This window comes from Macrotis lagotis, chromosome 5 (assembly GCF_037893015.1).
Source record: "Macrotis lagotis isolate mMagLag1 chromosome 5, bilby.v1.9.chrom.fasta, whole genome shotgun sequence".
Classification (NCBI taxonomy): Eukaryota; Metazoa; Chordata; class Mammalia; order Peramelemorphia; family Peramelidae; genus Macrotis; species Macrotis lagotis.
The window spans coordinates 238,052,541-238,066,514 of NC_133662.1; the positions used below are offsets into that span (position 1 = coordinate 238,052,541).

At 41.4% G+C, this 13,974-nt stretch overlaps 1 long non-coding RNA gene across 1 annotated transcript in view; it reads right to left on the reverse strand.

Annotated features, from left to right (window-relative positions):
• The window catches only part of LOC141488711 (uncharacterized), a 111,038-nt gene that overhangs the window by 56,847 nt on the left and 40,217 nt on the right, over positions 1-13,974 (reverse strand). The window lies entirely within an intron of this gene.

The following is a 13,974-nucleotide window of genomic DNA, read 5'->3' on the forward strand; positions in this document are numbered from 1 at the left end:
ATGGAATGTTCTTCACCAAAGTCTCTCCGAGGAATTGTTTTAAGGAAATAGGCTTCCCCTTTTATGTAGGGCTTATCAAATGCTCAAAATGGTGCTGGAGAAGTCCAGAGAAGTCTAGAGCTTGGTCCCCTAGCTTTGAGGGGTTTATACCCCATTTTAGACAGAGTATTGCTGATCCAATAGTGAGTCTAGGGGTCAAATGCTCCTATTATGAGGTTTCCCCTCATTGGAGGGCTTTAAAGAGTCAACATCTACTTGTTGGGGATGGGATTCTTATTCAGATGACAGCTGAATTAGATTGGGTGGCTTCTGGGGTCTCCATAGCACCCCTTGGGGATCAGGGAAAATGTTTTTATCTTTCTTTGTAGCCTCAGGGTGTAGCACAGTGCCTAATACTTAATGCTTAATACTTTCTTGTGTGGCCGGTTAACCCCTTTCCTTTGAGATGGGCAGAGCAAAGAGTAGGCCCATGTTATAGATGGTAGAGAGGCATTGGATATACTAGAGAAGACCCAGGTCCTTGTCTCACTTCCAGTGCGTATCTGTGTGACTCTGGGCAAGTCACAGAGCCTGGTTCCTCGGAGAATCTTCTTCAGATTAAGCTGCAGATCTGTATCGGTACAGGAAATTTCTTCATTGGAGTGTCCCCTTTCATTGCTAAAGTCAGAAGTTCAGTCCCTTTCCCTTTATAAGTGAAAAAACTGAGAAGTGATTTGTTCTTAGACACTAAAGTTGGAGTTGGGATCTGAACTCGGGTCTTGAATCCCAGAGGCTGAGGGACTCTAGGCTCCAGCAAGTTCCACCATCCATCCCATTTGTTCTCTTTCAGTCTGTTTCCCTGTGGAAATCCATTTGAAAGCCTTAATTTTTACTAATACACTGTGAGGTCCCCCTCCATCTTTTATTCAGATTTTGGTGCTCTTCAGACCAGGTGCTCTACTGGGGTGTCAGAGGTCCTGTGGGGGAAGGGAAGGCCTTGTATTTTCTCAGTTGTAGCAGAAAACCTGCTGCTAAAATAATAAAGCAATTCTGACCTCAACAACAACAAAAAAGAACCATGCCAGATGGAATGTCCAACTCAATGTCACTTTATGACAAAGGTCAGATTTAGATTTAGAATTGGAAAGGATCTCATTTTACATATATGAACATGGAAGTCAAGAGATTAAGTCACTTGTCTGTGGTCACACAGTAAATGTCTAATACAGTGTTTGAACCCAAGTCTTCCCAATCCAGTTTCCTATATGCTGCATGCTAGTTCTATAGGCTATAATTTCATCAAGTGGCATTAATCAAGGATCATTATCCCTAACTTGAGAAAAAAAATGCCTTGTTTGTTTGTGTTCTTTGACATTTTGAAAGACCTTTAAGAAGGTGAAAGAAAGAATTCCAAGTCACTTTTTGAGACTAAATTAGGATTAGAGATTTGAGCCTGGAGGGGAAGCAAGAAGATGTTTATCTCCCTACAAACACTCTAAGCAATCTAAGTGAGTTTGAGTGAGTTTGGGTAGCACCCCAGTCTGTATTTTTGTTAGTATGACCTCTGTACTTCTCTATTTCTCTTCTGCTAGGTGAGAATTGGCCTAGAGGAGTTTGGATTCTTCCCTAAAATAATACTCAGATAAAAAAATCTCTTGTGCAAATTCATAGGAAGCCTGCCAAGACTTGTCACATGTTTTCTAAAATGCTGAGAGAGCCTCACAGGGTTTTTCTTTTGGGGGGGGGGGGGTTCTCACTTGCTTTTGTTCTCATCAACACTCAGAGCTCCTAGAGGGGGATAAACTCTTGGAAAGAGAGAATCCAAGGATGGGAAACACTGGATAGGATGCTCCCTGGTGAGGGAGCTGATTGGGTGCCAGAAAATGAACTTAGCAATTACTCTGGGTATGAAGAAATCACATCTATTTTGACAATAGAAAACATACATGGGTTTGTTCATGGGAACAAGCCCTTCTGATCCTATATGTATGTGTACATTTATGCATACATGTATAGTTACACAGAGGTGTGTGCATACAGTACTTACTCACAGGTATGCATATATATGCTTGTATGCATGTGTGTTCTTCCCAACTTGACATGAGGATGAAATGAGATAGTTTATATCAAGAGTTATATTAATGTAAACTGTAATTATTATCATTAGCTATGTGGACTTGGTTTCCCTATCTGTAAGATGAGGATACTAATAATAACAATAATTATAACAGACACTTATTTAGCTTCTACTTTGTTCCAAACACTGTATGGAGAGCTTTACAATTATTATTTAATTTCTTCCTCCTTACATCCCTGCAAGATAAGTGCTATATAATGACTCTCTCACAGGGTTGTTTATAGGATGAAGTGAGGTAATGACTGAAAAGTATTTGTACATCTTGAAATATTCTATAAGCATCAGCTCTCATGGTTTTTAGTTTCATCCTTTGTAAAATGGAGACCCTTGCTGGATGCATTTTAAGATCCCTTCCAGCTCAGAAGCCTTTGTTTGTGGATCACATGAATTATTGTTACCATGATGGTTTGGCTTCCTTGGTGACAGAGAAAATCATCTCTGGGTGATATGATACTGTGATCAGGTAAAGGACCTTGGAAGGCTGATAGCTCTGGAATCAAGCACCAGCAGGAATGCCAGAATCCAGACCATAGGGTACAGTGGGAAGGGCCTTGACTATGGGAACCAAAGGGTGACAGTTTTGACAGTTATTACAAGGGTGGTATTAGGTAGGTTACTTAGCCTTCTTTATAAAAAGAGAAGGTTGGGATAGATGGCTTCTGATGGCCCTTCCAGTTCTGCAGCATGTGTTCATGGATTTAAGGAGGGAAGGGACCTTGAAGTCAGTCATGATCCTACCTCAACTCAACAAATATTTATTAGGATATGTGAGCATGGAACTCAAAAAATTTTTTAAAAGATTGTTAATTTTTGCATCCTTTTTCAGCTTTTGTTATTATTCTTGTTTTGTTTTGTTTTGTTTTTTTGGTCTGTATTTTCTTTTGGTTAGCAGGTGAGACCTGGAGGAAGATCGAGCAAAGGAGACTGAGAAGGAACAATCAGATAAGTAGAACCACAAAAGAAATCACAAACACCTAAGAAGCAGAGAATGATCAAGGATGCCAAAGGATACAAAAGGATCGAAAAGGATTAGTTCTGGCAATTAAGGGAGCATTGAGGGGCAGCTAGGTGGTGCAGTGGATAGAGCACCAGCCCTGGAGTCAGGAGGACCTGAGTTCAAATTCGACCTCTGACACTTAATAATTGCCTAGCTGTGTAGCCTTGGGCAAGCCACTTAACCCCATTGCCTTCCAAAAGCCGAGAAAGAGAGAGAGAGAGAGAGAGAGAGAGAGAGAGAATTGATAACATTTAAGGAAACACTTTCAGTTGAATGATGAGAGCAGAAACGAGACACTAGAAAGTTAAGAAGAGGAAAGGAAGTGAAAGCACCTACTGTAGCCTTCTCAAAAAATTTAGCCAATGGGGCAGCTAGGTGGTGCAGTTAATAGAGCACTGGCCCTGGAGTCAGGAAGACCTGAGTTCAAATCTTACCTCAGACACTTAATAATTACCTAGTTGAGTGTCACTTAATCCCATTGCCTTGAAAAATAAAAAAAAAATTAGCCACAACCTGAAGGAGAAAATATGGCGCAATTGCAATTGGGGTGATTTATGGGAGGAGAAACTTAAGAATGAGGCAGACAGGAGCATGTTTGTAGACATTAGGGAAGCAGTCAATAGATAAGGAAATACTAATAAAAGAGTGTGAATGATACAGTGAACAGTCTGCTGGAGAAGACAGTATTGTATGGAATTGAGAATCTTTTGGAGTTTGCCTAGCTTGTGAAAATAAAGGTAAAGGAAGAAATGGTTGCAGAAGGCATCTGAGTGATGGGAGACCAAAAAACAAAAACCCAGAAAATAGGGAACTCTTGGGGAATGGCCTCAAAGTTTTCAGTGAATGAAGTGACAAGGTTCCTAGTTGCACATATGAAGGAAGTTTGAGGAGGGATGAAAAGATTTAGCAGAGCTACTACAAAGAGTTTGTTCAGTTGTGTCCAACTCTTCAAGATTCCATTTGGGATGTTCTTGGCAACACTGAAATGGCTTGCCATTTCCTTCTCTAGTTTATTTGACAGATGAAGAAACTGAGACAAACAGGATGAAGTGACTTGCCCAGGATCACAAAGTTAGTATGTCTCTGAGATTGGATTTGAACTCAAGTCTTCCTGACTTCAAGTCTGGTGCTTTAGCCACTGCATCACCAGCTGCCCCAAATTGATTTTGGGAATTGATTAGGGAGGTTTAAAAAGACTGCATTGCTGCAATGAGGACCTAGTTCAGAGTATGTGATATAAACTTGTAGCAGATTAGGTCATGGTCCAATGATTTTCTTCAGCTTTATACAGCAGCATGTGAATAAAAACAAAGGCACGAGATGATGGAAATAATCCAAAGCTGGGTTTTGGCAGAGAACATCTTTGATAGAGTAAAGGGGCCAGGGACTTGAGAGAGAAGAATAGGACCAAACTGAACTGATTCACCAAGGAATCAAAATGGAGAAGAAAGAGCAGGGTGGTGACTTGGGGAAGAATTGAGGTGAGAGAGACTAAAATTACAAGGAGGACAAAGAATAGAATTTGGAGTTTTGAGGAAGAGGGAGAAATGGAAAGGCAAAAGATTATGATGACATAAAGGAATTTCAGAGTTTATTAATATAGAAGTGGAACCCTTGTGGTTGATGATATCCAGATCATTGTTATGTGGGGATATGATAAGGGGGAGAGCAGTTCATTGCAAATGAAAAGTTGAAAAATTTCGAGTTGTGGGTGTTTGAGTAAGTATGAATATGTTTGCTTTTGACCCTAAGTATGAGGGCAGGAGTTGGGGAAGAAAGACTATGAATCAAGTACTAAACTTTCTGAAGGAAAGAGAACAACTCTGCTTCAGAACTGAGAACCCTTGTAGACAAGAGTCAATGGGGAATAAGAAAGTACCATCCTTAAGGGGGAAAAAACCCCAAAACAGGAATAGTCTTTTTTTATATAGGGAAGGCAATGATTTCCACCTTTTCTAAAACATGTGGATTTTAAAGTGACAGCGAAGGATGATGCCCTCTCTTACCTTGAGGAAAAGTTAGCCAGGGGTTTCAACTGAGAGTAGGAGAGCATCAACAGTCAGTGTCTAATGGGAAGTAGGTCTAACAGTAATGTCATCAACCATTAGAAGACATTAGCCAGTAGTCCTATGGTATGGAATACACATTGTTTTCCCCATGTGTCCTGGACCCACATGTCACCTTTGTGTATACCACTCAAATGTCTAACAGTCATATGAGTTCCTCATGTGGGTACTTCTACATGGGTTCATTACATGTGCACTCCATTTCTAGTGTTTACATATATAGATGTGGGGCAGGAAACTGAGGGTTTTCCCCTTCCAAATTGATTTTGAGAAGGCAAATGGCCACTTTTTGCCTCAGTTCTTGCCTAGCTTTTATTCACTCTAAGGGCATTGCCTCAGACAAACCCAGGTCTGGAAAAGACCATAGCTTAAAAAGGACAAGATGTCCCACTGTATCCTGGGCCATCATTAGTTATTTTGGCCTATGTCTTGCCACTAGACTCTAATGACTCTGGAAGAGGGAATGAAGCTGGTGACTTTGTTCAGTTCTTTCTCACATAAATGCAATTTGCATGCAAGTTAAGACATCACCCTCCTGGTATTATTGTTCCTCTTCAAGAATAAAGGACAAACAAAAATATATGGGAGAATGCAACACTGTTTTTATGGGGGAAATGCCATGGTGTTCATTTTCTTATGTCGTTTCATTAAGTGCTTCTGCTTGGAGCTAATTATGTCCTCTGGCTGGCTATTAAAGGTGAAGGCTCGTGACGGTGGTTTTAGGACATGCACACCCACAGAATACATTGAACCTGGGATGATGATTCTCCGGGGAAACCAACCTGCCAATGGGGGCAGGGGGGATATCAAGGACTTCCATTGCAAAGGAAGGTTATATGAGTCAATGGGCAGGGTGGGGGGGGGAGGGAATTTATTGGAAAAGAACAGAGCTACAATTATGCACTTTAAAAAAAGTTTAGCAAATAAAAAATCCCCAAACTTATTACACTTCTGCCTTAAGGTCTTACTGCTACTAAACTTTAGAGCTCTTTTGTTCATCCTCACCCATCCCTTGCAATCTTTGTAGATCTGATCAGAACTTGGAGAAAAGCTAAAATTGACTTCCAAATATCCCACAGAAAGGCTATTTTAGAGTGTACTTGTAAACTATAAATAAAGGTATATATCAAGGGTTTTCTCTAGGTCACTCATATCAAAGGAAAACTATTTCCCTTTTCTGTATACACAAAGGCTAAGTTTACCCAGTCTAACATGAATAATTAGCCAAGCTTTCATTTCCAAAGAAGAGAGGGTTTCTTTTTTTATTTTATTTTTTTTAGTTTTTTTGCAAGACAATGGGGTTAAAGTGGCTTGCCCAAGGCCACACAGCTAGGTAATTATTAAGTGTCTCAGGCTGAATTTGAACTCAGGTACTCTTGACTCCAGGACCAGTGTTCTATCTGCTGCACCACCTAGCAACTCCCTCTTTTTTTTTTTAGAAAGATTTTATTTATTTTGAGTTTTACAGTTTTCCCCTATTCTTGTTTCCCTACCCCCACCCCCCAAAGAAGACATTCTGTTAGTCTTTATATTGTTTCCATGGTATACATTGATCTCAACTGAATGTGATGAGAGAGAAACCATATCCTTAAAGAAGAAAAATAAAGTATAAGACATAGAAAAATTACATAATAAGATAATGGGTTTTTTCTAAATTGAAGGTATAGTCTTTGGTCTCTGTTCAAACCCCACATTTCTTTCTCTGGATACAGATGGCATTCTCCATCGCAGATAGCCACGAATCGTCTCTGGTTGTTGCCCTGATGGAATGAGCAAGTCCAACAAGGTTGATCATCACCCCCATGTTGCTGCCAGCGTGTACAATGTTTTTCTGATCCTGCTCATTTTGCTCAGCATCAGTTCATGCAAATTGAGAGGGTCTCTTCCATCTAAATATCTTTCACATTGGTGAAAAGGAAAGAATGAGGAGTTTGCCTTTTAAAAAAACCCAGCAAAGAGCGAGATGAGCAGAACCAGAAGAACATTGTACACCCTAACAGCAACATGGGGGTGATGATCAACCTTGATGGACTTGCTCATTCCATCAGGGCAACAACCAGGGACGATTCATGGCTGTCTGCGATGGAGAATGCCATCTGTATCCAGAGAAAGAACTGTGGGGTTTGAACAGAGACCAAGGACTATTACCTTTAACTTAGGGGGAAAAAAGACCGTTATCTTATTATGTAATTTTTGGATATGATTTCTCTCTCTCATCACATTCAATTGAGATCAATAAATACCATAGAAACACTGTAAAGACTAACAGAATGCCTTCTCTGAAGGTTGGGGGAGGGAATCAAGAATAGGGAAAAATTGTAAAACTCAAAATAAATAAAATCTTTCTAAAAAAATAAGTAACAAAATAACAAAACCAGCAAGGAAATCATCCATTGGGAGCCCAAGAGAACAAGGGTCAATACGTCAAGGAGCCTCCATCAGTGTCAACTCCTAACAGTGGCTTTGCTGGCAAAAGAAACAACTTCTGACCAACAATTTCCTGGCCTTCATCCTCAGCTCCTCCAGAGAAAGGAAGGTGAAGAGAGGGCCTCATAGTGTAACTCTGGAAAGATTTCCTTGCTACTTAAAATTGAGGCTAAAATGGGATTCAGTTCACTGACCTTTCTTTGCTCCCCATATGGGGACACTTTCCTAGAGTGACCCTTTTAGAAAGGGTTACTAATGAGGACAGAAGTGGTTCCCTCTAACTTTCTTCTCTTCTCTCAATCCAGAAAAGAAGCTCCTTTGCTAATAAAAATGTAGGAAGTGATTTCAATCACTTTCTAACTTCAGAACTGATGTCATCTAGCATCTTTTTCTGACCCTGCAGATTTACAAGGGCCCAGCAGTATGGACCAAATAAAAGATCACATCCAAATAAAAGTGGGCATGTGCTCCTTAATTGGCAGCAAAGTGGAGAATTTAAAAATGTAGGTCATTCTAGTCAGCACAAAGAAACAAAGATAGAAACACATGAGGAGATTGGTGTGATTTCTCATTTTTTCCCCCTCGAAAGATAATAAATAGAAACCCTGGCTAGCAGCTGCATTGTGTGACCTTAACTTTGATTTCTACTGTCTCAGATATCATGGAAGTAAATCTGTGAATTATTTCAATGACCATAGCTTTTTCCAAGTGAGCTGCCTTGAAGCTCTCTCCTTTTTAAATTTATTTGGTTTGTTAAGCCTCAAGAGAACTGGGTATGACAAATTAACTAATCAGCAAGAATTTATTGTAGTTCAATTGTTTTTCTATCTTGACCCTCATTGGATATTTTTTGGGGGGGCAAAGGATCCTGAAGTGTGTCACCATGTCCTTCTCCAGCTCATTTGACTAATGAGGAAACCAAGGCAACCAGAGTTAAGCGATTTGCCAAGGTTACGGCATCTAGTAAATGTCTGATGCCACTTTTGAGAAGATGAATCTTTTTGACTTCAGATCTGGCACTTGGTCCACTGAGTCACCTAGCTGACCATAGATATATTAGATACCTAATATTGGAGATAATAAAGACGAAAATGGAATAATCTTGTCTTCACAGACCTTACATTCTATTAGAAGAAAAACATTTACACAGATAATTAAGGACAAAATAGATAAATAGTAAATAAGGGTCCAGTCCTTGGAACAAGCACAGATTTGCAGTTCCTGACTGGTCATACCACATATGGGCAAATATCCTCTGTCTGACTCCTGTATCAACATGGTAAGTCCATTTCTGGTCATAACTAAGGAGCTGGTACTGGACCTGGTTGAGGAGTCAGAAGGACCAATGAGTCATTAGTTGAGGAGTCAGAGCTGTGGGAGCATCCAAGAAGAGTCATCTGTCTCTCTGGGCATCCCTTTAATCTTTTATCTCCTGATAAGGAGATAGAAATACCACCTGCTTCCTGGTGGGGGAGAAGCAGTTGGCTTCATGCCTCACCTGGCTATCATGCCAAATCTGATCCTAGAAGAATGAATATTCTTAGACAAAAGTGTTTGGAGACAGGAGATTCATCAGAGCCAGTGGACATCAGGAGTCAGCCAAAAACCTGATGGGGTGGCTGCCAAATACTTAAAGATGGATGTGAAAAGACAAGTTGGGGGGGCGGAGCCAAGATGGGGACAAGAAGGGATCGAGTCGTAGGCACTCTCTGATAAAACTCATAAGTTAAGGACTCTAACTAAACTTTTGAGAGACAGAACCCACAAAGGGACCCAGTGAGGCAGTTCTCCTACTCAAGGTAACCTGGAAAAGAGCAGAAAGGCTCTGCTCCCCGGGGTCTGAGGGGCGGCCACCAGAGGGGTGGCCCGCCAGAGCCAAAGAACTTCAGCCTCCCAGAGGCAGCCCCAGGGCGCTGGGAGCCATGGCCCACAGCAGTGGGGGAGTCTCCTGAGCTGCACCCCGGGGAGCACCAAGCACAAAGTGGGGGAACAGCTGAGGGACCTCTGCCAGAGAGAGCATGTGGAGCCCAGCCCTCAGGGCACACAGCCAGTAGCTGGGTCTTTCGGCAGCCCAGAGCCAGAAACAGAAGCAGGCAGAGCCGGTAAGCAGGAGCCCCCAGGGCATGAACCCATTGAGCTGAGGGAGGGGAGTGAAGAGAGACTGCAGAGCTCTGTCCTCTGCCCCTGGAACAGGACTCTGGGGCTCTGAACAACATTCAGATACTGATCCCAGTCTAGGCCCCCCCATAGAACAGCAGTTCCCTCCCCCACCTTGGCCCCGTGGCAGAGGGGGGCACTTATGGTCATTCACAGACCAGGAGGGAGGACAGAGCCTCACACACTGAGACCCTTGTGGGAGTGTCCCAGAAGCTCAGGAAACACCCCAAAACCAGGCCCAGGCTGGGAAAATGAGCAAGCAGAGAAACAAAAGGAAGACTATTGAGAAATATTTTGCAAATGAGCCTAAGAAGGATCAAAATACTCAGTCTGAAGATGAGGAAGCACAAGCTCCTGCATCTAAAGACTCCAAGAAAAACAGAAATTGGGCTCAGGCTATAACAGAGCTCAAAAAAGACTTTGAAAATCAAATGAGGGAGTTGGAAGAAAAACTGGGAAAAGAAAGGAGAGAGATGCAGGAAAAACATGAAAATGAAGTCAGCAGCTTAGTCAAGGAAATCCAAAAAAAAATGCTGAAGAAAATAGCATGCTAAAAACCAGCTTAGGTCAAATGGATAAAACAGTTCAAAAAGTTATTGAGGAGAAGAATGCTTTAAAAAGCAAAATTGGCCAGATGGAAAAAGAGATAAGAAAACTCTCTGAGGAGAACAAATCCTTCAGACAAAGAATAGAATTCAGGGAGATTGATGAATTTACCAGAAATCAGGAATCAATACTTCAAAACCAAAAAAATGAAAAATTAGAAGAAAATGTGAAATATCTCATTGAAAAAACAACTGATATGGAAAACAGACTTAGGAAAGATAATTTAAAAATTATTGGAATACCTGAAAGTCATGATCAGGAAAAGAGCCTTGACATCATTTTCAAAGAATTGCTACAGGAAAATTACCCTGATATTCTAGAAGCAGAGGGCAAAATAGAAATGAAGAGAATCCACCGATCCCCCCAAGAAAGAGATCCCCAAAAAACCAACCCCTAGGAATATTATAGCCAAGTTCCAGAACTCCCAAGTCAAAGGGAAAACATTACAAGCAGCCAGAAGAACACAGTTCAAATATCGTGGAGCTGCAGTCAGGATCACACAGGACTTAGCAGCAACTACATTGAAAGCTCGTAGGGCTTGGAATACAATATACTGGAAGGCAAAAGAGCTTAGAATGCAGCCAAGAATGAACTACCCAGCAAGGCTGAATGTCCTCTTCCAGGGGAAAAGATGGACTTTCAATGAACCAGGGGAATTTCAAATGTTCCTTTTGGAATGGCCAGAGCTGAACAGAAGGTTTGATCTTCAGATACAGGACTCAGGTGAAGCATGGAGATTGGAGGAGAGGGGGGAAATATGAGGGACTTAATGAGGATGAACTGCATGTATTCCTGCATAGAAAAATGACACTGATAATACTCATATGAACCTTCTCAGTTAATAGAGCAGGTAGAGAGAGCTTTTATAGTTGAAGCACAGGAGAAAGCTGAATTCAAAGATAAAATATGGTGTAAAAATGGAGTGAATAGAAAAAAAGGGAAATGTAATGGGAGAAAGAAAAAGGAGAGAGGGAATAGTCCAAGATATTTCACATAATAAGATTTTTTTTTTATTACAATGAGCTATTGCAATGATATGGAAGCGGGGAGGCAAGGGGGAATGAGGGAATCTTCATTCTCATCAGAGGTGTCTAGGAGAGGAAACAGCATATATACTCAATGGGGTATAGACATCTGGAGTAAGAAGGAGGGGGGAGCAAGGGGAAGGGGTGAAGATGTGAATAAAGGAGGAGAGGATGGATCATGGGGGGAGAGTGGTCAGATATAACACATTTTCTTTTTTACTGCTTGCAAGGGGCTGGGATTGGAAGGCCTGCTCAGGACCATAGGGCCAGGTGGATTCTGGGCCTAAGGGGTGGTATGGGGGCTCAGGGCTTTTTGGCCCCAGGACCAGGGATCTGTCTGCTGTGCCACTCAGCTACCCTACAGCAGAGTCAGAGTAAAAGGAGAGAGAAAATATAGTACATGGTAGTGGAGAAATAAGAAAGGAGGGAGTTGCAATCAGCAATGGCAAAGGTGGAAAAATATGGAAGTAACTTTTGTGATGGACTTATAAAGAATGTGACAGAGTTGTTGGTGTTGGAACAAAGACTGAAGCACATTTTTTGTTATTATTATTTGGGGGAGGGTGCAGGGCAAGTGGGGCTGGGTCTCCTGCCTGGGGCCACATAGTAGGGGGATCTTTTGGTGTCTGGGGCCGGATTTGGACCCAGGTGCTCCTGGCTCAAGGGCCAATGCTCTGTCTGCCACCCAGCCACCCCTACTATTATTACTATTTTATCTTATTTTGGGTCTTTTTTTTCCTTCTTTTTGGTTTTTGCAGGGCAGTGGGGATCAGGTGGCTTGCATGTCACACGGCTGGGTGATTGTTGGGTTTATGAGGCTGGATATGGGTTCAGGTGCTCTTGGCTCCAGGGCTGGTGCTCCGTCCATTGCGCCACCTGGCCATATCTACAATTATTACTATTATTTTTTTAATTTTAATTTTTTCTCTCTCCTTTACTTTTTTCGCCCAAGCAAGTCTATCTATATTCATGGGGGGAGGGGTATTTTGTTTACTTGTAAACAAGAATATTTTATTAATGTAAAAAAACATTTGCACAAAATGAGAATAAAAAATAAATTAAAAAAAAGAAAGAAAAAAAAAAGAAAAGACAAGTCACCCAAGGATGATGGTGGCTTCAGGGCATTTGCTTCCTAAAGAGGGAAGTTCAAGCTGTGGACAGACACCAGGAAGGTCTGATCCTTGGGGTCAAGCAGAGCTGCCCCTAAGGGAAACTTCATGAGGAGGCCATGAAAAAAGACAGGGACTCTTGGGAATGGGAACTGGGAGGTGTGGCCAAGATATTTTCTATACCCATGCCTCCCAACCTTTAGATTTCAAGTCTGAGCCCACTCTCCCAGAGACACTGGATATGTACCCTTGAGGCATCCACTTTTACTCTCCAAAGAAGGAAGGCCCCACATAGAAAGAACACTGGGGTTAGTATTAGTGGACTTAAATTCGAATCCTTCCTCTGATATTTCATCCATTATGATTTTGAGAAAATCACAGTCTTCTCTGGAATTAAATGAGAGGGTTGGAGTAAGTACCCTTCAAGGTTCCTTCCTTCTTGGTGGCCCAGCATCTCTTCTCTCTTCCTTTCCAATTCTTCCTTCACATAGCTGGAAAAATAATCTTTGTAAAGCACAAGTTTATAAATTGGTTTTATGTAAAAAACTATAGTGGCTTATTAATAAAATAACTTCTTGCCACAGGAGATTATTCCATTCTATCTGGCAAGTTCAAAGAAAACAGATTTTCTTTTTAAAGGAGGAGGAGGAGGAGGAGGAGGAGGAGAGTAGACTGGCTCACTGAGTTGAGACTGGTGTGGAAGATATATTTGGAAATTTATTCATGCTGCTTAGGTGATAATGTGGTATCAGGGGAGGTGGTTATAGGGGCCAAAAGCCCAGTTTCACTCTCTTAATTACCTACAAATCCTCTTGCTAGCCAGCAGCACTGGATTTGGAATTGGAGGACTTGGATTCAAAATTTGCTATTGATTATGTGTGGGACTTTTGGCCAAGTTGTTTCCAGTGATGAGACTGAATAAGATGTCTCTGAGACTTCAGATCCTGAAGGCCATGTAAGTCCTGGAGGCTGGTGGTTCTTCTTTAGCATCAGCAGTATGTGGAAGATTTCTGAAGTAGAGTTTGAATTGAAATTTGAATGCAAACTTCCTTCCTCTATTGACTGGGCTCATTTATGGGAACTGCCTCAATTGCTCAGCTTTTGTACATGGCTGTGGTTGGGAAGAGAGTCAGTTTTTACCAACTATATGATCCTGGTTCTCCCTCTCTACACTTTCTAGCTCATTGCATAGGTCCTTTTGTCATGATCAGAATTGGGGTTGAGGAAGCCTCTTTCTTTTTTTTGTGTATATTTTATTTTATTTTTCCAATTACATGTTATGAAAGTTTTTCAACAATCATCCACATGCATTTGCATATTTGTTACATAATTTCCTTCCGCCCTCCCTTCCCACTCCCCTCCCTTCAGTGGCAAACAGTCTGGTGAACAATTATACATATACATTTGTGTTTAACATGTTGACAGATTAGTCATATTCTCTATGAGGAATTAAGACTAAAGGAAAAGAAAG